This window comes from Colias philodice, chromosome 10, assembly GCF_061535455.1.
Source record: "Colias philodice isolate Cphi_HAF_F1 chromosome 10, ilColPhil1 Martin Lab GWU primary, whole genome shotgun sequence".
NCBI lineage: Eukaryota > Metazoa > Arthropoda > Insecta > Lepidoptera > Pieridae > Colias > Colias philodice.
In genome coordinates, this window is record NC_143095.1 from 4,202,947 (window position 1) to 4,230,006 (window position 27,060).

General features: G+C 34.2%; 1 protein-coding gene across 1 annotated transcript in view; it reads right to left on the reverse strand.

Moving 5' to 3' along the window:
- LOC149485123 (putative carbonic anhydrase 3) overlaps window positions 1-27,060 on the reverse strand; it is a 404,335-nt gene that overhangs the window by 242,496 nt on the left and 134,779 nt on the right. The window lies entirely within an intron of this gene.

Genomic DNA, 27,060 nt, shown 5'->3' on the forward strand with positions numbered 1-27,060 from the left:
GTATGTGATAAAAGTAAGATATGCTTTCCTTAAGGATATGTGGACCGAACATTCAATTAAGCATGGATTGGATTCTTTTAAATACTACATTCCAAAGTTGTCCTTCACCTTTCATTAAAGGAAAGGAATACGACCCTTGGCATCTCAAACAATGAAGTAACATACCTATCTCGATACTTGCAAAACTTTCCGCATACAAAACTCACGTTATGACACTGGTTCTTGTGATTTCTTATCTGTTGCTCTTCGTGAAATATTACTCACGGACTAGATATTTCTCAGTTTCATCACTTATTGTAATGCCGGCCGATTGTCAAAACAAAATAAGGTGCACTACCACGTGCTGGGCAAGTCGCGCAAATATACCGTAATAATAATTCAATATACCATGAAGCTTTATCAATAAAAGGCATTCAATGTTAAGCACTGAGATTTAGTTACGAATGAGTTTCTAGGCTGAAATGAAAGGGAGCATTTATTTAATACCTGTTATAAATCTAAGCTGATATAGAGCGCTTACGACTGCGCCAGCTGGACTCATTATATTTGTCTTAGTAAAAGCATATGCACCTGATCCGCTAATAAATTATAGTAAACGGTTACGTTAGACGACGCTATGAAGGTGTAATTACATAAAAATCCTCTAGGATAAAATCAGAAGCCGAGTGCGTGGGCAGACTGCAAGTTACAGCGGATGTTAAGCCTGAGAGCAAACATGCTATAAATATATCTCTCCTAATGTCTGTTGCGCAACACATACGAGTATATTTCCTGCTGCAAATGTATCTATAAAATCAATAATCTCTATCATATTATTATCGATATACGTATCGTATTTCAAAAATATTCAAAGGACTTCATATATTCCCTGTACACATATAGAAACACGTTCTACGTATTTAAAATGCATACATTACCTTTATTGTTGAGTCGGCCCAAAGCATAATAACTTTGCCCGACAAGACGTAAGTACTTAACGTATTTTATAAAATACACTCCGTGCCTTTTAACAGCCGTAAACATGAAATGCGACATTAAGCTAAACAATACCGACATAAACATTCTTTGTCTACGACTTTGTATTTCCTTCTGGCTCTTATGTATTCGAATATTCGAAATAATCATCAATATAGGAACAGATACTCACAGTATTGAGTGTTGAAGACCTCCTCGCAAGCGCTCAGCGGGGTGTCAGCGAACAAAACTTAGTGAAATCAATAACGTAATGAGAAAATTGCGCAATACCAAAGCTGTTTACAGTTAGACATTTAAAGCCTTTGGCTGCATCAAAACAAATGATTCAATCGAAAGTGAGTGACAAATACACTTGATTCACGTCCAATCTAACCTTTATAATATAATGTTTGCAAAACATTGCATTTTGAGGTTTAATTATTATTGGAAATTGTAATAGATTAACTATGTTAGACATTAGCTTTGTTTTGATATGTGAAGGATTGTGCAATGCCAATGATTGCACAGTGAAGTGAAAGCAAAAAGTATGAGAGAGTATAAGAAAAAGAGTAGATAGGAGGAATTTTTCTTTTACATTAAATTACAAGCTTTTTGGCCACGTTTTCTTTCGTCGTATGAAGTTTGCTTTAGACGTTAGCTTGTGCCCTCCGAGATGCACCACTACACAGAAGTTTCCATTTCAGTCTCCTTTAGATCCTTTTCCAAAACTCGTATGATCTAAATAAAAATTCATCAAAATTCATTCTTTAAAATTTAAGGATATATACCTAGATCTGGATGTTATACGTACATAATCATTTTCCATAGAAATAATACGCACACTTTGGAAATTCACGCCAACACTCTACGGATCTGAATCAGATGCGCTCAATGAGCATCGTTTTGATTCTAATTTAACGTTTTGCATATTTTACTTCAAAACAGGATGCTTCTTTTGATTAACAACCTAATAATTAGTAGATATTTTACAAAAAAAAAAAAAAGCTTTGTAGCTTTCGCATGAAGATTTTTTTTAATATCAATGCAAGTTTTCTTTTTATATTCGATTCGCAAATCTCATATTTTATCTCTATAAAGATATAATCACGACAAGCTTATTCGCTTCATCAAACAAATTATGTACAGATTATTTTTTAATACCTAATTACTTCCACCAACGCTCTCTCAACAAAAACATTAAAGTACTTGTAATATGCCGTAATGAAGATAATATAATAAAGTAATGAGTACAAGGTTACTGAAATATACAAATGATTGCGATGTAGCGGTTCATCAACGCTTTTCGTAACATGTAAGTAATGATTAAGCGGTTTTTATTCATGAATGTAATTTAGATGTAATGTCATATTAAACATTAGTACACACATCATGTGGTTTGATAAACATCGATACAAGTTGGGAAATAGATGGAGCTGATTACACATAAACATTAGAGAGAATTGAATGGTTATTAAACATTGCAAATTATATTTTTGAGCAATGCATACTTCATTTCCTAGTACATAACATTTTCTTCGTAATTAGAGGACGATTCAGATAGTGATTAGGAGAGTAGGTATTATAAATAGGTGTAATATATAATATAGATTATTATATTTTTGTATTGCTCTCACTTGAATCTCTAATATTCACATAGATGTTTATCCGATGTATTTTTAAATTTAATTTATTCTGCAGGACAAAGAATAAACACAAAGGCTCTTTTACTTTCCTTTACCAAGAAAAAAACTTACAATATTGACACGATTTACATTATTACATTTGTGAAAACAAAGAATACTAAGAGTTGATGCTTAGCTTAAATAGTAGAAATTCTTAACCTTGACATAATATGTATATAGTACGAATGTACCTACATTTATTTATAATTTCAGAGATCCTTTTGGCTGCAGGCATTGGTTGGAATTCGTCCGCAACCCCCTCGACAGCAGCCCGTCGTCGTGTTATACGAAAACCTAGAGCGGCAAGATGGTTTGTCAACCCTACCATCCTACCGGCTATATCTATTAGTAAATACTTAACAAATATGAAAATAAATTCAGAACCTAAAAGAAATTTTAATACATCTAAATTACCTACAAACATACCGTAATTACACAATTTCTAAACTTTATTCCAGCCAAAAAATCTTGTTCAAAAAAAACGTAGCCACTTAAAAAAACTTATTCCATTGAATTACCCGAAACCATTCATAAACTTGCATACGTCCGTTATTACCATAAACCCGATTCGGTTAATGAAATATAATCTGTCCAAATAAACGGATGTTCTCAAAATAAAGAGACGAACAAAAGAATATCGTTCACCTGCAGGCACATTGACCCGTATCGAATGACCCACAGGCTTCTCGGGATGTTTATCAGCATCTGAATTTTTATTGTCCTCAGGCTACTGTTATACCTTCAAATACGGAATTATCATAACCGTATAATCTATGTTATAGGTTAAAATAATAGATTATTATTGGTCTATATGGTAAGACTAGTAAAATAATTACTATGATTAAAGTTACCAAAAGGATACCCAAATATTATTTTTTATAACTAGACACCGAAACATTCATGAGTAAAGCATTTAAAACATGTTATCCTGCATTATTTATTTCGCTCATATGATTAATATTGATTGCAAACAAGCAATTATTCTAAAAAGCAAATATTATTCAATAAGTTAATTAAGAAGTGACACTCCACTAGAAAATTACAGTCGCTAACGCCCAGCCAATATAACAAACAAATTCGTTTACACCTTTACAAATGAAATGTTAATTACATATATTCGCCAACCGAGTGCACGGTAGCTCTTAAAATCATAAATCATAGACTAATTATATAGCCACTAACCACGGTATCTTTATTACATCTAAATTAAACTTAATGACGCAATCCGGTCCATACTGTGACATTCAAATTACAATTATAATTTATATCTTATAGTTCTAAATAATTAATTAATAATAAAACAGTCATGGTTCAATGTGTCCAGAATCTGAAGCTAACGAGTTGGGTGATTACAATAAAATGTTATATCTATAAAATACTATTTTAGAAAATACCTACAATATTATGATATAATTAACACAGGCCGTAAAACTGATAAAAAAGTTGTAGAGCAGTGTACATTAGCAAAATTAATTATGTGTGCCCCAAAAAAGGCACAACACCTCAGAATAAACGTTTATATGTTAGGTATATTAATTATTTGCTAATTTAGATGTGTACTTATTTCTAATTAATTTGATTTTATGACTACAGTAAATCATGTTTCTGAAATATTTATATTGAACACGACAAAACGGACATTATAAATCATATTTTAATTGCAAATTCATTCTCCTTATTAATTTCGTACTTTATAAAAATTGATACGCACGATTTCAAATATCTGTACTTATTAAGTTTTTGGCTAGCCAATAACATAGCCAATCTATAATAAGAAAAATGCATTTATTTCGTAATATACGCTACGTTGATAATTAATTATGGAGTATTTATGAAAAAAATATATAGGAATAAGCCTGTGAACAACATTACAACTAGGCCTATCAAATATATAAATTCGTATCTTTGCAAAGTGTTAGCCCGAGAATTATTTCTCTAAAGAAAAGGACAGTATGGTTGTTCTAAGTTATCTTGTACACGCTGATAAGAGACCGCAGAAACTAGACGAGAAGTACCAAAAAGGCCACATATCAAATACTTACTACATATCAAATATTGTTCTTATCAAATAAATTTTTACAATTATAAGAACTGGCATATTTTCTCGTTCTCTTCGAAAATTTGCTCATTTTAATGTTCTCAGATGTTTCGTGTATAAGCGACTTAAAATCTGAAAGTTCTATTTGAAAAAGCTTTGAGAAATTTTCCTAACACGCAAGACCATCCAAAGAAAAATATTTAGGTTGCAATGTATTTATTAAAAGTCTTATTATTACCGACCTCTTTTATATGATGTGCCCCAAAGGTCCAAGTTGAAATTTTCTAAGCAAGGATATAAGATATGCTGAACAACATTCCAGCGCCTTGTAATGAGCGGATGTCGAGGATCGATAGCAAAATTGTATGCATATTTTATAATTTAATATCTAAGACGTTCCCAAGTAAACTTTATACCTGAACGGGAGGGTTTATTTTAGATGGATAGGTGTATATTTTACCGGCACGAGAGCTCACCGTAAAGTGGGATAGAGCGGCGATGAAACTGACCTTTATAAACTAAAGAATAGAAGCTGGATTTACATCTTCTTCAAGAAGGCATGCAATAAATATTGGTAATAGAAGTTGGCGCCAGCCGTTTTGAACGTGTACTAGATAAGATCAGCGGCCCAGGCGTCAACAGACAGCGGTTATTTGAAATTATGCTAAATAATAATCCTTGGGATAGGACGTTTTATGAGCCATTTCTAATCTAATCTATGAAAACTAGGAAGCCTTACGGAAGTACTAAAACTTTCTTAAGTGATTTATTACATTATAAGACGTTAATGTCTCAACAGTTTCAGATGTTTACTACCTTTACATTTTGATATGAAAGCTAAGTACCCTTTTAAAATATTAGTAACTGCTACAACAATGTTTTATTATCATATTTTGCTAACTTTGATTTTTATTGCTTTTCTAAAACATGTGCTGTAAGTTTCAGTATTAAAAGCCTAATTAAATAACCAAAAAAATATAATCGTGTATTTCCTCCTCACCTACGTCTCTTAAGTTCTCAGTATGGTTATTTCATTCAATATTCCACATGAAATTTACTTAGTCATTTCCAAACAATCATATTTCTAAGAAAATGTTATATCAAACTTAAATTTTCTTGGTAAAATAAAATTGCAATGCCATGTAAACTTGTACGCAATCCGCCCTTCATTTGCACTGTAAACAATGTTCTGTCAACATATTAAAATACCAAGCCATAATTACCAGAAAAATTGGGAAATTTATTTACATAGCACATGACGTCTGTGCAGAATACTTAAATCTCTACAACAATTGATTTAACTCTTTAACTTCGGGTATAACATTAAAAACAATAAAAAATAACACTTAAATTTTAATGCTCTACAGTCTACACAAATATGACCTACTTTGCTACGACACTTTGTAGTGACATAATTTTTAGTAATAAAGGGACGCTGCAAAATATATTGTACAAGATAAACTTAGTAAGGAAATTGAAGTAAGTATAATATGTGCTACTATTATGAAAGAGAAAAAAGAAAGTTGCTCCCTGGTCATACACAAAGATTCATAGGCCTTTTTTTTTTTTTTTTTTTTTTTTTTTATAGTGGGGAAATCTTCCAAAGATACCTACGGCCCCCGGGGAAGGAGCCGTGGGTTATGTCGGATTCTTACCGACTAAAACCCCACTGTGTTCCGTCGAGCCGCTTTAATGATGGGGCCGCGGGTATTTGTTAGAATTCTTCCGCGACCCCCTCGGCGGCAGCCCATCTCCAGGCCAGGCGCAAGCCAAGAACAGGAAATGCCTGCTCTTCCCTCCCGTTGGCGGCATGAGCGGAACACGTCTCAAGTCGCCTCACCGCACCGGACGATGGATTACATTCCCCGTTCCACCGCCCGGCGCCCTTCGTCAAGGAGGCACGTTGCGACCGTGTAAAGCGGCCGCAACACGGCGACGACGCCCAATAAGACGTCTGCGCCGGATCGGGTCCGCGTGAGGATCCCTCTCGCGCACCCGCTCTGCCTCCTCTTTCTGCGAGATCACGCTCTCCGAGAATGCGATCACCGCACGCCAGGATCTGTCGCCATCCACCATTGCACGAACAACGGAGGGTAGAGAGAGATCCGGCCCGATTATCGCGACTAAGCGAGCACGGGGCTCGGCCCACGCGGGGCACACGGCAAGAGTGTGATCTGCCGTGTCCTCCGGGCAGGCACACCAGTGGCAGACCATGCTAGGCTCCCTCCTCGCGACTTTACACAGGTACCGCCCGAAGCAGCCATGCCCGGACAGTATCTGCGTAAGGCGGAAGGTTATGGCCCCGTGCCGCCTGTCGCACCACTCTTGGAGGACTGGACGTATGGCCGCAACCGTCCTCTCACCCGCGCTGGGCTCCTCGAGCCGGCGTTCCCACTCTCGGAACCGCCGCTCGACAGCCTCGGCCCTCCACTCCTCTACTTCCTCGTAGGAAGGATTCACCCCATGTGACCTAGACGCCGAGACGCGGCGATACACGTCCGCTAGCATCTCGGCGTCCAGATCCCATGGCGGCGTTCCGGCCATTACGCAGGCAGCCTCAAAAGACACCGTGCGGTATGCCCTAACTACCCTGAGCGCCATGACCCGCTGCGGCCTCCGCAAGAGGGGTCTGGTACGGGCGCTCAGGGTGTCTGCCCAGATGGGGGCCCCGTAGAGGGCCATGGAGCGGATTACGCCAGTGTATAGCCGGCGACACCCACCCCCAGCACCTCTCAGGTTTGGCAGCAAACTTCCCAGTGCTCCGGCCGCCCCTACAAGACGGGGGGCGAGGCGACGGAAGTGCTCCGTGAACCTCCACCGGCTATCCAACACGATGCCTAGGTATCTCATGGTGGTGGTGACCCTGATTGCTACCCCATCCACCCGGATCTCTGCGCCTGCGCTATGTAGCCTCCGGCGACCAGGAAAGAAGATGGCTTCGGATTTCTCCAGCGCCACCCGTAGTCCCAACCGCCGGATGCGGCACACCACCTGCTCAACTCCCGTGGTAGCTAATAAAGCTGCGTCCTCGTATGTGGCCCCACGCGCAGTCACCAGAGTATCGTCGGCGTAACAAGTTACGCCAACACCTGGGAGGTTAGTGGCGCGCAGGACCCAGTCGTACCCGATGTTCCACAGAAGAGGCCCGAGGACCGACCCCTGTGGGACACCGCACGACACTTCCCTCTCACTCCATCCATCGCGGGTTGGATAGGCAACAGTCCTATCTGAAAGGTATGACCGCAGCAGTCGCACCATGTAGCCCGGCACGCGATGATAGTGGAGAGCTTGCAGGATACTGCCCCACGGTAGGGTGTTAAACGCGTTGGCGATGTCCAAAGACACCGCCAGGAGGACTTCTCCACTAGCGGCCGCATCTTCTGCGGTGGCTCTCACGCGAGATATTGCGTCGAGTGTGGACCGACCACGGCGAAAGCCGAACTGGTTCCCGCTGAGGTCTGGTCCCACTCCCTCCAAATGGTTGACGAGGCGAGCTGCGAAAACGCGCTCAAAAAGCTTGCTCACCTCGTCAAGCAATACAATGGGCCTGTACGCTGAGGGCGAATCGCGCGGGCGCCCCTCCTTTCTTAACAGGACCAAATTCCCTGTCTTCCACCTACGGGGAAATTGGCCCCGCTCAAGGCAAGCCGAAAACAACCGCTCCACCCGGGGCCCGAGGGCTTCCAACGCTAGCACCCACGCTCGGCCAGGTACCCCGTCAGGTCCAGGAGCAGTGTTTTTCCCTTTAAGCCGCGTAACTGCCGACTCCAACTCCTCATGGGTAACGGCAGGGATTTCTTCTGCGGGCTCCTCCTGAAAGATTCATAGGCCTGTAATTTTATATTATTAGTCTATAGATATATGAAGCTATACATATAATAACTATCAAAACAACTTTAAAACTATTTGACACTTTGACATGGAGTGGATGTCTTTATACTATTCATTTGGAATTTGGAAAACTTTCGACGATTGTCAATAGAAATAATAATGTCTCTACAACTCTTGCCTGCACAATGAAACCCACGTAATTTCTCTGAACTTATCAAGTTTCACTATAGAAAATAAGTTGTTATTGTTCGTTTTCCCTTATTTATTGCTACGAAAAAGTATTACTAAATTCGTATTACCTTTGAACATTTTCTTTATTATAAGCTGACAAAATTATAAACTACAATCTTGATGTCATAAATGATTCTGATTTAAGCAAATTAATTTGCAATTATAATATTTATTAAATTTGAATCTACGTATATCCTCATTGATTCAGGTAAATGCAGTAAGAATTACAATTTAAAGCAAAGGTATATAATTTTGTATTGGTTACTGCATTTGAGTTAGGCAATATTAAATTGTTATTAATAACATATCCCAAATAATCTTGAGAGCTTGATGTTTTGCCAGAGGTTTGCAATCAAAGGACATAATAGTTTATTACGCTCGCTACACGCTAATGGGTTTACATTAATTGTCACAAGCGAGCAGTAAAACCTAATATATTATTTAGATAAATATTCAGGATGAAGCCTGTTTTTCCACTCCGTTGTAAATTATATTACTGCACAGATTTTAACACTCGTATTTTTGTAGCTTGTATATAGCTTTATATGTATAAACGTAGGCTGGATACAAACTAGTGTCCTGTTGTGTCGTGATGAGATTTGTTATCAAAGCAATATATTTTCCGTAAATACGTGCGAGCTCCTCTGTTCTGACGTCTGCGACAAAATATATAGCTCTGATGCATCACAACACACCACGACTCTACGAGGTATACGTTTGGCTACTAATTAGAACAGTTAGAATTTTGCACTCTAAATTTTCATTGATAAAAGTAGTTTTTTTGAAAATTAATCGCGTGTTAGATAGCGATCAAGATAGCTGTTTATTTAATTTTAGCCAACATGGAAAGAGACCATTTCCTCAAAGATTGAAAATAATTACCTATTAAAATTTAAGACGAGACTATGAGGAAAACTATAAAGCTTTGAGCTGTGGTTCTATGAACGTTATAGAATTGCTTTCAAGTACCTCGTTATCGTAAATTTACTAGAATATTATAAATCTACAAGTAAGTTCGAAAGACGATTAGTATACCGCAGTAAAAATTCTACTATTTTAATGATGATATTGCCACAGATAAAAAAATAATTCCAGAATCAATGTATACGTTTTGTAAATTATGATAATAAATAGTAGTTTATCTAAGATGATAGTCCATTTCCAATGATAAGTGCATTTGTATTAATTCAATTGTAAATTCTCAAAGCTATCCATGCTATTATTGAACGCTTCACCTTTTGAATAATATTAATGACTCATTGAAAATAACATGAAAATTGTTCGTGATTTGTCTTAGAGGTTTGTAATCGAAATGGCATTTTGATACTGTCAAAGAGAATTAGGCGACAATTTGACATTGCTTGAGCCATTTAATTTTACACAGAAATAATTTGCAATATAAATTGTAATGTAAATTGCCGGTGGTGTATTTTGTAATCTATAATATTAACTATTACGCAAGACGCAATATGATTTCTTTGTTTACGTTCAGTGAATATTTCTTAGCTGAAGATAACAAATGACGATGCAATTTTTCTTGTATATACGATTGAAAAGTGTAGTCTTTGGCTATTACTGCACTCGAGTAAAACATATCGGAGTGGTTGGGCCAGAAGACTATTCGACCCCAATAATTAATAATATTACATACTTCCTTTCCTGTAGGTAATTAACGAGAATCTAATGAGGTTTTCGTTCATTTAACTTAGGTGAAACATCCGACTATAAACTGATTAATAGAGACATGTAAATTAAAACGAATCAACCAAAACAAATATGTCCACTTTATTGCTAATATTTCAGCACTGAATCTAGGTTAATGACAGTCATTAAATTTTTAAGATAAAATTTTTTAGCAAGTCCCTTGTAAGATTTAACTTAAGTTTATTTAATTTAAATAGTTAATTGAGACATAATATAGACACGTAAAAACAATAAATTACTAGCTATACAAAATTATCGTTCATACATCATACACACTAATTAATGGTGTAGTCGCATGATAGATGTACAATTGTGACATCAACAGTTAAGTAATAAGATGTAACAATTAATATACCGCAAGGCACTGTTGGCCCGTCACCTATAATCATGACTTCTAATAAAGATTGTAAGCTCAGACATTACGGTAGCCACCGAACAGGCTCATTAGCCTCAGCGCAACAAACGTGACATGATTTACGCAACGTATGGCTTACAAATTAACCATTTAGTGTTATCTGCAAACAAGCTTTGAACGATACATATACAATATTTTTAATTGAAGACATAAAGCTTACTGGAAGCACCTTTAAATACTGCCAATGAAGCTCGAGTATCGGCAAACATGCGGCCTAACATTTAGACTACGCTAGCAGAGCCACAGTAAAGGCCATGCCGTGACCGAATAACTGAATTCACACTATCATACAATCTTAACTTATATACAGTTGGACTTGAAATCTGCACTCTTCACGGAACAGCGATAAAGATTAACTTGATACACGTGAAGTCATTAAGAACGTTAACCGGTCTTCATGATTTATATTGTAAAAATATATACAAGAGCGTCCCAGTTTCTTAACTGGTTATAATTTAATCTAGATTAATAATTTAAATTACAATTGATTAAAATAAACAGAATTATACGATTTTGAAGAATTTCGCGTATCGAAACGGTGTGTTAGTTTGTTAATCGTTTCTAGATGTTATAACTCAATTATTTCACTTTCTCCGATGATACTTCGTCTCCTACTGCGATTTCTCATTCGTCAACTTTTAGACAGGTGCCCACTGATTATCTGCATTAGACTCCATTAGTGTTTAACTCGATACCATTTGGTCTACCGGTTTGCTGTTATACAATTAGATTGTCACATTAATAATTTTTGCTTATTATGAAATACGCGGATATTGCCCGTCCTTTAAACCGTATGTGAATAATTTTTACTAAGCAACAAATATATTACGCAGTGTGCCCGTATTATTATAGTACTCTTTGCAGTGTGCATACAGTCACTCGATACGATTGATTAGGTAATAATAAACGTATCGATTATAACATGTTTACAATATAAAGGATGTTCTGAAGGACAATTTGTGGTATGAGTGTTATTACAGAACTATACAATATACATTGTACTTTGTACCAATACACAACATGTGTAAATTTAACAATATAAAGTTTTACGATCTTTTGAGCTACCTTTTCGTTTAATTACAAAAAGTTGCGCGTTCATATTTTTTCTTTAATAATAGTACATAATATGAAGTGCATATACAACATATTATACGATTTGCCAATTGTTCAATTTTTGTCGTGATGAGTACCTTAGTCTCGTCTATACTTACATTAACGCAATTGCAATAACCTTCATAAATCACTATTTTTTTTTCATAAAAACATAAACGAGTCTTTGTTGTATTTTTCATCAAGCAAATACGATAAATGCTAAAATTTAAGTCATCAGGAAGTTGCATATTTAGACTAATGACCATAAAAGCACCAGACGGTTTCATTGAGTCATACTGATGTAACTTCAAATATTTAAAAAACAACATAATATCTTATCATTAGCGATATCCTAAAAAATATATCTTTATTAAAGAAAATGTTAAATTTAAAATGCAAAATAAAATGCCTTTAGGTATAATGGTATAAGAAATAATAAAAAATAACACATATTTAAAATGTCACGAACACAATTAAGAAAGTTTATTTATCACGGAACTAGTAAACGTTATCGTTTTGGCTATATTTAAATTAATGATTCTCTAAAATCTAAAAAAAGAATTATTAGCAGTTCTTGGAACTTACTCTTAGGATTAAAATATATTGCAATTTCTCAATAGTATAAATAAAAAGTGAACACATAACTTTATATTCTATGTTTTCAAATGTTGGAACTTATAACGGCAAGCGATACAAGTTGTATCAAAGATAAACCTACGGATGTATCCAGTACTGCCTACTTATAATGGGATAATCTATACTAATCTATAGTAATATTATAAAGCTGAAGAGTTTGTTTGTTTGTTTGTTTGAACGCGCTAATCTCAATAACTACTGGTCCGATTTGAAAAATTCTTTCATTGTTAGATAGCCCATTTATCGAGGAAGGCTAGGCTATAGGCTTATACATTACCATTACGCTCAGACCAACAGGAGCGGAGCAATGTGAGTGAAACCGCGAAGCGCAGCTAGTATGAGATATATGGGTGGGATAGAGATCGTATGAAAATCTTCTCAATACTGCATAGTGTCACTGTTAATTATTTTTAATTTATTTGTGACTGCTAAGAAAATTACTGAGAAAATTGTTAATTATTATTTAATTTATTTTTCAGTTACTTTAGTTTTGTCCGAAGAAGGATCTTATTAAAGAAAAACTTAATAAATTTGTGCAAAAACAATAAGAAAACTTATCGGCAATGGAATCTTCACGCATTGAACGGTTCCCGCGAAAACAGGACATCGTCTGTTGGGTCAGTGAGCTAGTGCATTATAGAAACTAATCTTTCCCCTTTTAAAATCAATCCTAATATTAGTATAGGCACAGACTAATAATAATATACTACGTATACAACAGACGGTTCACTCCATACAAAAAAATATGCACTATAAATTTACGCAATTAAAGCGCCAGTGGGGAATAAACGTACTACATGTTCGATTATATCTCTTGGTATTTTGCTTTTAACACACTAGATGGCACGTTAAACACAGACTTGATGTTCTTTTCCTTCCAGAGCCACTAGATGGCACTAATGTAAATATATGTACACGTACCTTTTATTTTCAAGTCTTTGGCGTCACACTTGACAACTGTCAACTGTCAACATAATATTTTGTACAGTGTTGCCAACTCAGTGAAATTTCCACTACATCTGGTGGTTTAGCTCCCCCATTTAGCGGACAAATATTGGTTTTAGTGGCTGGTGGATTTTCCTAGTGGTTTAGATGAGTTCAATTAGTGGTAAGGTACGAGTTTCAACCAATAGAAAGATTTACATAAATACTCAAAAAGAACGACTTGAACTATGTGAAACAAGGGTATGATTTTGTGTCATGTTGGTAACAGAACGAACATACGGGAATTCCCCGAAAGTTGTTTGTCTATTGCTTGAATATTTTTGATTATAGACTTTATTACTATTGATCTAAAGTATGATTTGATTCAAAAGGTTATATGTACATTGTACATTCTTTATTTGTGTACAAAAACAATCTGTATAAACAATCAGTCGGTATTGGTAATGCCGCGGCCGCGCGGTAGCCTCTAGCTTGTCGTATTTTAATTAATTTTGTGAAGTAATATAGTTTTACCTTAAAAGGGTTTTACATTAAATATGCCGAAACCACACAAAAATTTCTTTCATAGAAATTTATTCTTCACATACTGAAACTCTAGAAGAAGATTCTTCTGAAGATGATCTTTAAATACATATATTGTAACAAAAATAAAAATTACTTAGTTCAAAATAGATGTTATTTACAAATAACTCGCAAAAAATTCGCCAACGGGCATTCAATATTTACATGTCTCTGGATATTTTTTAGTGTTTTTTCTGGTGGTTTTAAAGACCGATTACTTTAGTGGATTTCTGGTGGGCCACGAGGCTCCAATATGTGGGTTCGAAAAAAAAAGTTGGCAACACTGATTTTGTACCTACTCGGATTTTTAATTAGACAAAGCTGACTCACAGAGTACCTACATTATTATGACTGGTATTTAGTTCAGTTTATTTACGAGATTCTGTCAAAACCAAAACGAGAAGCTTTGTTTGTTTTCGTTTTTAATTGTTGACTAATATTTTAAAAATAAGTGCTAAATATGATTGATGGACTGTGAGGTTATGTAGAATCTACAGGCAGAAAATAAGCTTTATATGGTAAACTGATATTTTCTCTGAACATAAATTTTTACAAACATGATTTTTAATGATTGGTTTCTGGATTTGTAACCCAATATAAGATTGTTTTATTACAGACTTATTGCTTACGTTCGCAATAACAAATTTGTTCAAGAGAGGAGAAGAATTAATCCATCCCAAATGTAAATACGATTCTCCACAAAAACATTGTAGACACAATTATGGATTTATGGATTATGGATTTCTACATTTGCTACTAAGAAGGATATGGGATCATGAAGGATTTCATCTGTTTTAATACCAGTAAAATGGAATGAGCGCCGTGGCCGTGACTGTGTTTGGTACATAAAGAATGACAAACATTCAACTTAAAATTATTATGAGTGCATTACGGGCAAGGGCACAATAAGTTGCCCTTTGACTAAGATGTACTTAATTTTAAGGAACACGAAAATGGATGGCTAGAATAGGTATAATCGCATACATAGTATTTATTTCTAGTCTGTTGTATAAATAATCAAAGACTACAAAATAATTATATAGTGAACTATGTCTTTAATATTAAATCTACAGTTTACAGTGTAGTGTGTAATCTATTGTATGTGTGCGTCTAGAATATATAGTCCTGTTGTTCTACAGTTTAAGCAGTTCAATACAAGCTTACAGTCGAGTCAAGTGTTTCATTAACCACCAACCATTGCATGGCAACCCTGCCAGTTTTGTAAATTGTAGTCTACCTAACCTGACTGTTGGTTTTGATTTGTATCACACAAAGAATACTATACCAAATTTCAAGAAATAAGAATTAAATATTTGATTAACTTTTACTAATATACAGGAGCTTATACATCAAACAAGACCAAAGCAGGGCTTTGGAGAAAGTGTGTATGGACAAAGACCACAATACATATTGTGCGGACAACTGCATGAAAAGCATGCAGTAGCCAGTAAGGGACATTAAATAAATAAATAAATAAAACATATTTATTGTCAAGATCACAACACGAGATACATTTATAAACGAAGGAAAAACAAAAAGAAATAAAAAGAAAAATAATTAAATAAAAATAATCTTATTCCTAAGAACTGTAATGTGGCAGTGAGTGACCTGACAAATGGAGCCAACTCAGTATATGATGGCAAGGTGATTAATACCTCACCACCACTGATTTTCAGTGACCCCAAGTGACTATTGGAGTTTCAGTCTAGAATTGTATATAATGATAATTTAACATGAGTATATTATGTGAAAGATATATTTCTATTAATATGATAAATACTTATAAATAAATACATCAGTTAAAACATGATATACATTAGGGATGTAACGATACCGATACCGATACCGATATATCGGCCGATATATCGGCAAGCCGATATATCGGTATCGCCGATAATAAATCAACCGATACCGATATTTTTTTATTAAATTCTTTCTTTTCTTTTATGTTTTTGCATTGTATTCATTCATATTGTTTTATTTCTGTTTCTGTAATAGTGTTAAGGAAGAGCGGAACCTCCTGACACAAGCATTTTATTTGCTTACTATAGTCTGTCCACTATAAGAATTGCTTTTTGACAGCTCGACGGGTGATACCAGAAGTGATGTTCAAAAGATTATCGATTGTGATACCATTTCAATTATAAATTCAAAATATTATCATAAATCTAATCAGGTACGTAAATAATAATTACAACGTAAACGTACTAATAAGATATGTAATAATAAGACCACATATCTATGCATTGTATGCTAAAACTAAACTAAACTAATATTTTATTATTTATTGGTTTCTATCTTACAATTTGGTTGTCTTTACGTTTAAATTATATAACATAATAGAAGAGTTTTTCTGTTTCGGATATATTTTACAGAGTATTTCTATCGATTATTATAATCTATCGACCCATCATTGAATAATTCTGTGTAGACATCACTAAGTGGGCGGGACCTGTCTATGAAGAACGATAATTATTTGTATGACATTTTAACATAAACAATACAATCTTTCATAGGCGTGAAGCTGTCAAAAAGCAAATATATAATAATAATAATATAATGGACAGAGTATAGGAGTGTTCCAATCAAAAATTTGTTTATGTAAAGGAAAGAAATAAATAATTTTGAATTTTTTTAATTTTTAACGTGATAACGTTTTTAAAATCGTTTTAGTCGGGTGACATGTTCATAAACTTGTGTCACACCAAAACCTCACGAGCGCGATCGCAGGTATAACGAGAGAGAGACGGACCGATCTCCCGTTTCATCTCGAGCGCTGCCACTGCATTATGTTATCACGTAAACATCTCGATCGTAAACCTACTTTACAAACAACCAATTTTTTTGATATCAAATAATTCAAAAACCCGCGCTCAATGAACGATGCGGGAGGCCGCCCGCGCGTGCGCACTTTGTTTTCTGAAAAAACTCTACCAATAGTAAACTTTTATTAGGTACTGATTGTATGTGTATTACTTAAAGTTTAACTGACTTCGTAAAATAATAATACTAAAATAAATGGTTTTCTTGTTTTTTGATTTGGCATTTTTATTTAAAAGAATACGATTAACAGTTGTCTGTTAAATGTTGGTAACTTTTTATGCATAATTCACTATTTATTTTTCTACCAAGCCATCGATATCGGTATCGGTATCGGTATCGCCGATACATTACTACAAATATCGGTATCGGTATCGTATCGGCAAAATCATGTATCGTTACATCCCTAATATACATATATATACATATACAGGGTGTCCCAAAAAGTAGTGATGAACGGAAGCTGGGAGGTAGAGGACCTAGAGAGCTATCCGAATCACCCCCATGTATGTTATGCGATTTTTCGTATTTTCGGAGTTATGACATTTTTTTCAATTTTTCATCTATCGCTGAGTACGATGAGATTTTTATTTATGGTGACGTGACTTATTGCGCTAGATGCTTGATTTTTTTTGTGTGGTAAGCTGAAAGACAGGCCAATTCAGTATGGTAACATTTACTATCGTTAGATCTTCGAATGGAATAAAAAAAGAATTAAATGCCAAGAAAGATAAAATTACCCAGTATGTTCACAACTTCAAGGGCCCATAAAAAAATAAAATCACATAAAAAAAGTTTTCCATTTGGCTTTTAAAAACTCGCTCTATCTATCAGGTAGCTACCCTAAAAATTTCATTTTATTATTCAGAAGGCTTCAATCGAAAAATTGAAATCTAAATGTGGTAAGTGCAAATATTTTATTAACATGATGATCATTAAAACCAAATTAAAACCCATAAATAGGTGTTTAATTACCAGAAATTTTTAAAATAACCCCGCTGTTGCTCAATGCAAGTGCGACATCACCGTAAAAAGTTGTCTTTTAAATGTCTGAATGCCCTTTTATCATTTTTAATGGTTTCTTCTGCTACTATGAATTTCCGGGTTATTTCGTCCAAATTGTAGCATTCTCTCAAGTAGCCGAGGTCTTTTTAGTATCCCCATTGAAACAAATCAATGGGGTTTAGGTCGAGGGACCGTGCAGGCCAGGCTTTAAGGCAGGCGTCACCAGCGCATGCGCAGGCTGCAACGACCAATCCATCTTTCAGGGTATCTTTGCCCTTTAGCCTGGCCTCGACGGTCCCCGGACATAAACCCTATTGATTTTTTTCCGTGGGGATACTACAAAGACGAGAGACTGCCACAATTTGAACGAAATAACCTGGAAATTCATAGTAGCAGAAGAAACCATTAAAAATGATAAAAGGGCATTCAGACATTTAAAAGACAACTTTTTACGGTGATGTCGCACTTGCACTGAGCAATAGCGGGGTCATTTTAAAAATTTCTGGTAATTAAACACCTTGTTATTGGTTTTAATTTGTTTTTATTAATCATCATGTTAATTCAATTTTTGCACTTACCTCATTTAGATTTCAATTTTTCGATTGAAGCCTTCTGAATAATAAAATGAAATTTTCAGGGTAGCTACCTGATAGATAGAGCAAGTTTTTAAAAGCCAAATGGAAAACTTTTTTTATGTGATTTTATTTTTTTACGGGCCCTTGAAGTGGAGAACATACTGGGTAATTTTATCTTTCTTGGCATTTTAATTCTTTTTTTTATTCCATTCAAAGATCTAACGATAGTAAATGTTACCATACTGAATTGGCCTATCTTTCAGCTTAGCACACAAAAAAAATCAAGCACCTTCCGCAATAATTGACGTCACCATGAGTGAAAATATCACCGTACTCGGCGATAGGTGAAAAATTGAAAAAAACGTCATAACTCCGAAAATACGAAAAATCGCATAACATACATGGGGGTGATTCGGATAGCCCTTTAGGTCCTCTACCTCCCAGCTTCCGTTCATCACTACTTTTTGGGACACCCTGTATATATATGTATAGGTAGATATAATATCAGTATGTAATTATGTATATACTTAATGTAAATAAATAAAATGAAATTATGTATATGTTACCGGAAATGTATGAAATCAAGGAATTGTATACAAATCCTAGTGGTCTAAGATCCGAATATAAGTCGAAATGCAACGGCGTGATAATAGAATGAGACCAATTTTATAATAAATTAAGTGTATTAAAAATAGTTTGACTGGAAAAATCCTGGACAGGATATTTTTTATTAATTATTAAAAAAAAATTATTTTAATATCCTAGTAAATGTATAATCTTCCTTGGAATTATATATAATTCCAATATCGTATTAGGAAATGTATATAAAGTAATTAATGATTTCTGTAATAAAACACGTTGTTATTTTTTTTATTATAGCACTTATTGAGACAATCGGGTAACAGTCTTACCGTAAAATAATAATAATATGTTCATATTATCTTACTAATTAACATTTCTTAAATCAACTTATATTCAATCAAATCAAATTTTCATTTATTAAAGGGTGCTATTACCGATTTTTAACAAAAAACGCTATTTTACGGTACCATTTTAACTCAAAGCAATTGCACGTGAGAACAAAGTAATATCTTAATTTAAAGATAATATATTCAGATCTACGATCATCTTATAAAAATTGTACGACGTCATACAAAATTGTCGCTGAAATACGATTTTCCCAGCACAATGATCGCATAAAATGCAAAAAATCAAAGACTACAAAATAACCGTGTACCGTTTTAGAGCCCATGCTCTAAAACGGTACAATTTTAAGAAAATTAAAAGCCTAATCTATCTTCTTACCTATAAATTATTGAGGGATATAATATAGTCCTTTATAGATTCTGATAATTTAGATAGATAATGTGACGAATTTAATTTATTTAATTCCGACTGTTTCTCGGAATAACATACCTACATTTACTAAGAATTGCATACAATGCCGGGTTTAATATATTGCCGGTAACATAATATTATGTATGATAATAATTCTTAAAAAAGTATTTTATACATTTCTTAAAAAGCTTCGATATTGTATACAATAATACAATTCATATTCAAATTGTTGTAAAATAGTCCCACTTTTTTAAGTTGGTTGAATACACTAAAATACTTATAAGGATCGTACCTACTAATAAAAGTAACAAAATGAATTTTTTAAAGTTCCCAGTTCTGTATAGTTCTAAAAAACACGAACCTAACCTAACCCACCCCCTTATCCAAACCAAAAAATTCTGATTACGAATTTTCGGCATATTACAAAATGCCGGCCGTTTGTAATTCGGCGGATTATACAATCCGATTGCGACATACATACCCCTCGTCCCGCGTACCTTGACCTTCCAATATCTTAGATGTTTTACATTTCCGACTGTTAGTTAGGAAATGTATGGATTTCCTAGGAAATGTGTACTATAAAATAATTTATTTCACACATTTCCATGCGATTTTAGGAATTACATACATTTCCTGGGAATTTTATACAATGACGGATTACATACATTTCCGTTAACATATATAGTCAACTCATCTAATTCTGTGACAAAACAGAATATGAAAAAAAAAACAGGTTAAACTTTATAAATTTTATTTTTATTTTTAATAGGAACATTAATCAATCTTCTATTTATCAAATGGAGCAAGTGTAATCTTAACACATATGAATTAACTCAGCGTAAAATGAGCTTAATCAAACCGCGATGACTTGTCTAATTCTGTGACAATCACCATAATTCGGTGATAGTACTTCTCTAATTCTGTTATAACCGAATTAAGTGAGTATTTATTATTTTTTAACACAAAAGTAAAAAAAAAAATACAATTAATAAAAATATAAACATATTGAAAGTAATAATTATGTATTTATTTATCAATGAGAAATTATCAAAAGAGGGGAACCATAAAAAAATAATATTGGACATTATAATTGTTTGTGTGAACAGTGTATACAGACTCATTTTTGACTGCAGAATATTTTGAATTGCGGATGTCAGCGTTGTTTCATTATATTTTCTATTTTTATTTTTGTCTTCCTCCATGCTGTCTAAAATAAAAAAAAATAACTCACTTAATTATGTGATAAAAAAAATAACGGACTTTTTTAAAATGCTTGAAAGCGATCCTACTTTTAAACCTGAGTAAAAATAAATATTTTCTGACTTAAACGACTAACGTATACGTACTAAAAACAATTATTTATACACGAATTGAAAATAATAAAAATTTGCTTGGTTAATTCGGTGACACTGTTTTGAGTTGCAATCTTGAAAATCGTTAACTTTTTGAACCCAGGAAATAAGGTATTATGCAAAAACAAATGAAAAATTACTAAAACCTTTATCGGTATCAACAAGAATATGTTTTTAACAATTAATTGTCAAAGTATCATGAACTTACACTCACCTTTTCTATTTAAAATTAATTAAATAATGACAGCACAGTTGCACGCTACCGGTGAAACGTCAAACATGGCGGGCGCAGTGACAAATCTGGTTATTCTTACTATCTCACCCGCACGATTTTAACAAAAGTTTGTACACGAAAAGAAGCTTTATTACCATACCATAGGGTTAATATTAATGTATTGGATTTTACTCCTATAACGCTATAAAAGAGTCCAAACGTTGTATCTCCGAATTAAGTGAGTCACATAATTAGGTGAGTTTACCCTACTTACAATGTTTATAATTATAATGATAAATAGGCAGAAAATAACGGTCTATATAATGTTATGTTATATTATAACCAGTAAATAAAATAAATATTTAATTAAAGTTTATGTGTAAACTGTAATTCGATACAAATGCAGGGTTAGAACAGGATTTTAAAATATGTCTCCGGTATTGGAAACGAAAATTATTAATATTTGTCAAACTGGTTAAATGGTGGTGGAATGTTGTTCCAACACTTATGGCTCTTTCAATTTATGCGTTTCGTATCGGACCGCTAGTCGCTACAGTGCCGAAGCTGTGCGTTTGTCGTACGGCGCACGGCCGGTCGTTTGTTTTCATACAAAATGCACGGTGCGGCAACAGCGCGGCGTCCGTACCGCGAACGCTCGACAGCAGGACGGCAATCTACAGATCACCCATATTTGGCAATCTCGCTTCACCTAATGGCCTTGTCTGTTCAAGCCGAAATGAATTAATTACCTACTGCAAAAATTAAATAATTTAGATTACCTGGAAAAGACAAGGAAAATAAACTTTAAACAAGTGTTCGACCGATTATTACCAAGTAGGTAAATAAATTAATGACAAGACAAGGTAATTAATGCTAATAATTTCCTAAAGAAAACATTTTTTTCAAAATTTTCACATAATAGGTACTAGTAGGTACCTAACTAGACTCAAAAGTTTATGATAAGTCAATGAATGATAAATAGAATAGGTATGTTTAAGTAAAATGAAGTAGTTTATTTTACAATAAATTAATCTTATAAATTACCAACTTTCATTCTACGGCTTCAACCGTGTGCCTTATTTAATCCCTGTTCCTACACCTTGAATCCTATTTATGCAACAAAATTGAGATGTCCTTTTTCAACGTAGGTATGTACCGTGTATGTATATCGAAATTTCCGTCAAAATCGGTTCAGACGCGTGCGGGAATACCTATTTTCTCGTGGTCCCACTATTTTCTATTTTGTCCTACTATGACGGAGTAACTTTCGTATTTATCTACAAAACAGAAATGATTTGATTGTTTGTTTGTTTGTATTGAATAGGATCCGAAACTACTGGATTGATTTGAAAAATTATTTCACCATTCGAAGCAAAAATTATACCTACCTGATGAACATAGGCTACTTTTTATAACGGGAAAATACTTCATTCTTATGGGAATCGATGTCGAAATATTTAATTTTAGGCGCATAAAGAAAAAAACGCAAAGGATCATTCAAAACCTTTTCTACGGTTTAAATCTCAAAACTTTTTGGTTCATACTTCATATAAAGGTAATCTGATAGGATTATTTAGAAAATAAAACAAGATGACGTAGGTAGGTATTTAACTTTAGTTTCGATTTATTATCATTATGATGATTTCTTGATATTCTTAACGACGCGGTTGGCGCAGAGGTAAAGTAACTGCCTACTGTGCTGACGGTCGCGGGTTCGATCCCCGGTCAGGGCAAATATTTGTGTGATGAACTTGATTATTTGTTTTTGGGTCTGGGTGTTATCTATATATGTATTTATAAAATATTAAATTATATTTATCGTCGTCTAGTACCCACAACATAAGCCTTAATTGAGATTACTGTGGGACTAGGTCGATTTGTGTAATATTGTCCTTTAATATTTATTTATAATTTATATACTTATAATTAAATGTGACTAGAAATAATATACTTACTACGGTTTAAGTATAGGTTGTATTATGTATATTATTTTGTAATGAGATCTTGCAATCAAATATTCACACAATCTCGCAAGTTTTCCGACAATTCATTTTTCGTATGAAAACGATCAATACACTAGGTACCTACCTAATATAAGCCGCTACAGGAACGCAGTTAGTAATAATTAATAACGGCTTTAACCCATTTACAATATTTTTTATAGGTACTGCAAAGGCAATGAGGTTATGTATTAAAAACGTAGTATATTATTATTAGTCTGTGGTCTGTGATATTATTATTAGTCTGTGTTAAAAACGTGAAAAGTAACGTAAAAACGTCTTAGTGCCATCTAGTATTCGTTTAGCATCGCCAAATCGGAGGAGAATAACTTGTTTATAGTAGTTTCATGAGATGGCGTTGTTTTGAATATAAACTTTTCTGTAAAATTAGTTAAAATCGAGTGAAAATTAAATTAAATAGGTAGGTTCCATTTACAAAAGTATGTAAAAAATTATAAAAAGCAATGAAATTGCAATTAAATCTAATTTTATTTTTTGCTGGTTAAAATGATACACTTAGCGGCATCTATTGGTAGACGGATGGCATTAATCGTCTTTTGTATGTAGTGCACCAGACATGGTATAGGTAAAGATTTATAGCGCTATAAAGCTCACGATTCAAACATAAATTCTTAATTAGTGTAACCGTAATTTAATTTCTACTATACTCATGTACTATTTTATATTTTTTAAAGATCCATAGATCTAATTCTTGGTCTAAATATTAAATCAAATTTAATTTTTATGGAAATTTTAATATTAATAATTATATTAAAATTTCAATTTCGCATTTGTAAAATAATATTCTTGTTTGACTTTTCGCACCAAGTAAGTAGGCATTTTCTCTATATTCTTTAGAAAAAAAACCTCACATCGTGAACTGAATGTTTTGATAAACAATCTAAAAGTTTTTAACAAAGTAAAGTACATGTTTTTATCGTAACTTTTTACCATACATCAAATTCATAGACCAATAAATCTGTCAAGGTACATTTGAATAACTTCATTGAAGTTCTACAAATCGATAGAGATCAATACATCGCCATCGGCTTTTAAGTTTGAAATGACATTCGTCTTACAAGACTCAGGGCAACGAACCATTAATACAAGCGATCCCACGCTGCGGACCTGTGTTTCGCTCATATGCGTTGAGAAATTATAAAAAAAGAAAGAATTAATCGCTTGGATAATCGATTAATAACTAGTCATAAGTTTTATCGTTTTTTATTTACTCTGCATATTTTTGTGACAGGGCGGGAAAACGATTTGGAGGGAAAAAAACATGTCGGAATACATTCGCTTCAATGCTAATACGTTTTAAAAGGTCATTATCAAAGTAAACTGATTTTTTACCATAGAAGCTTCACAAACAACCTCGTTTTAAAATAGGTAATAATATAATATTAAGCTCCTGTTAGAGCAGAGCTTTTAAATCAAAGTATAATAATCATACAGCACACATAAACTAATATCTAGATCTTAGATTAAGGATTGGTCTTCGCGCGCGCGCTACGACTAGATACCGCCGGCGTACTTGAAAAATGCGGCAACTAATAGTACGCCGAATTCGGCGTACCCAAGCCAGTCGTGTCACAAGCATTGTGTGGAGAGGGCGAACCGATAGTTTATAAAGATTTTGAACAAAATCTGAAGTAAAATGCCTATTTGTGTCATAAAACTATTTAAAAATAATACAACAAAAAATAAGAAAGACACTGGGATCACGTACCATCACTAAGTATCGTATTATTCGAAATTTCTCCTTTACTTCGACAATTTTTTCTACGAAATTACGACGCCATTCAGTGTTGCCGTACTGCATATTCAAAAAAATACACGTGGTTGAGGAAATCTTTTAGCAATAATTTGAACTTTTTTTTCAATACTAACACATGTATAAAAAAGTATAATAACAATAATTTTTATTTCTGTTTAACCATGTTTAACTGACTCATATAATATGTTTTTTTTATTTCCGCTTTTTTACTTTTAAACAACCTTTGTGACTATAGTATAGTAGCGTCGCAAGTGGATTTGAGTCGCATGTTCATGGATTCGATTCCCGGCCAGGTCAAGAAAAAAAAAATATTTTTCAAACTTCTTTCCAAGATGCCAGATTTCCCATTTATGAGGTAAAATTTATGTAGCTGGCAGCCCAATTCTTCACACACACTAGCGTCTTTACAAATTGCCTAACACACACTATAGAAATGAGTTGCCGCACTCACAGAGCTATTGTTTTTAGGTGGGGCGGTATCTAGTCGTAGCGCGCGCGCGGAGACCAATCCTTAATCTAAGATCTAGATAATATTAATTCGAGTCGTATTCATATGAATGCGTTAGGTAACTAATGTAATCCAACGCGTCACTAACCTCAGCCATGCGTGCTCGTCCAGCCGGCCGAGACAAACACGGGCAATTAGACGACATTGGTAATCGTTTAATCAAAGTCGAGAGATGAAAGTGACCGATAATAGACAATATCAGCTGCATCGAGAATGCTGCACGAACGCCACCATGTATCTACATGTCATACTGCTGTCATTGTTGACTTGGCCCGCGCCTGTTGTTCTTTTTAGATTTAAAAAACAAAGAAAAAGAACATGACGTTTCGGCTGTGTATTCCAATCTTTATCAATAGTCGACGATAGATCATAAAATCGTGGTTAGCCTCTGGCAATACACAGCAGTTATTCGATGAATCCTGTCTGATTACATCTAAATGCTTTCACTGACCAATCAATAGTGATTCATTACGATTTATAATTGACATTAAATTTGCGAACACCAGCAAGGTTATGCGTTCTTAACCCTCCTTGATTGAATTAGAAAGAACAGATAACAATTTCTTTCCGCTTTCTTTTGATGAACGTGACTCTACATATTAGGCGTTTCTTTATGACCCGCTATTAACACAATTTTAGTTTATTAACATACTCCTACGGAACATTTAATGTTCTTCTTATACAATTCTTACACTAATAATAATTCTTTTTAAGGGCCTTTGTTTTTTGATATTTTTATGCGTAGGAATATCAAAGTGAGCGTTTTCATTACGCTATATTTCCTAACGTAGCGAAAATTGATGATCATCGCTATCATATTGATTAGTAGATATCATCTTATGAAATAGGTAAGTCAATTATATTATGTTTTGTATAAGTATCATTACAACTTTAACCACTTTGCCACTTAGATATACGAACTAACATTATTTATTAAATCGTTGTCTCATATTTCCACAACAACTCTTTCATAACAACATATGTTATCGCGAATTGGACATAAGGTGGGTTATTTATAATCCATTTAAACGCATGCAATAACATTAGAAATCTGAGGAGGTTGACCTCATTGCAGGTGTCTACTTATTCTCATTTTGAAAGAGAATAAGCGGAAAGTTGGCGCCACTTACACGAACAGGGAATTCGATTTATAATCCTTATCTTCATCGATACACCTGTATTAGATTTAATATAAACGGAGAACAAGCAAAGAAACATTTATTACGCATTATGTAACCGGCGAGCTCGCCAATTATTTATTACTCATTCTACCATTCATTCTAACCGTCAACCGGATAATTTGAAACGAAATTATTCGCCGGCGTGCTCTTGAACTTGCCGGTGTTTTTACAACATATAGCCAGTAGCAAAACATTCGAATT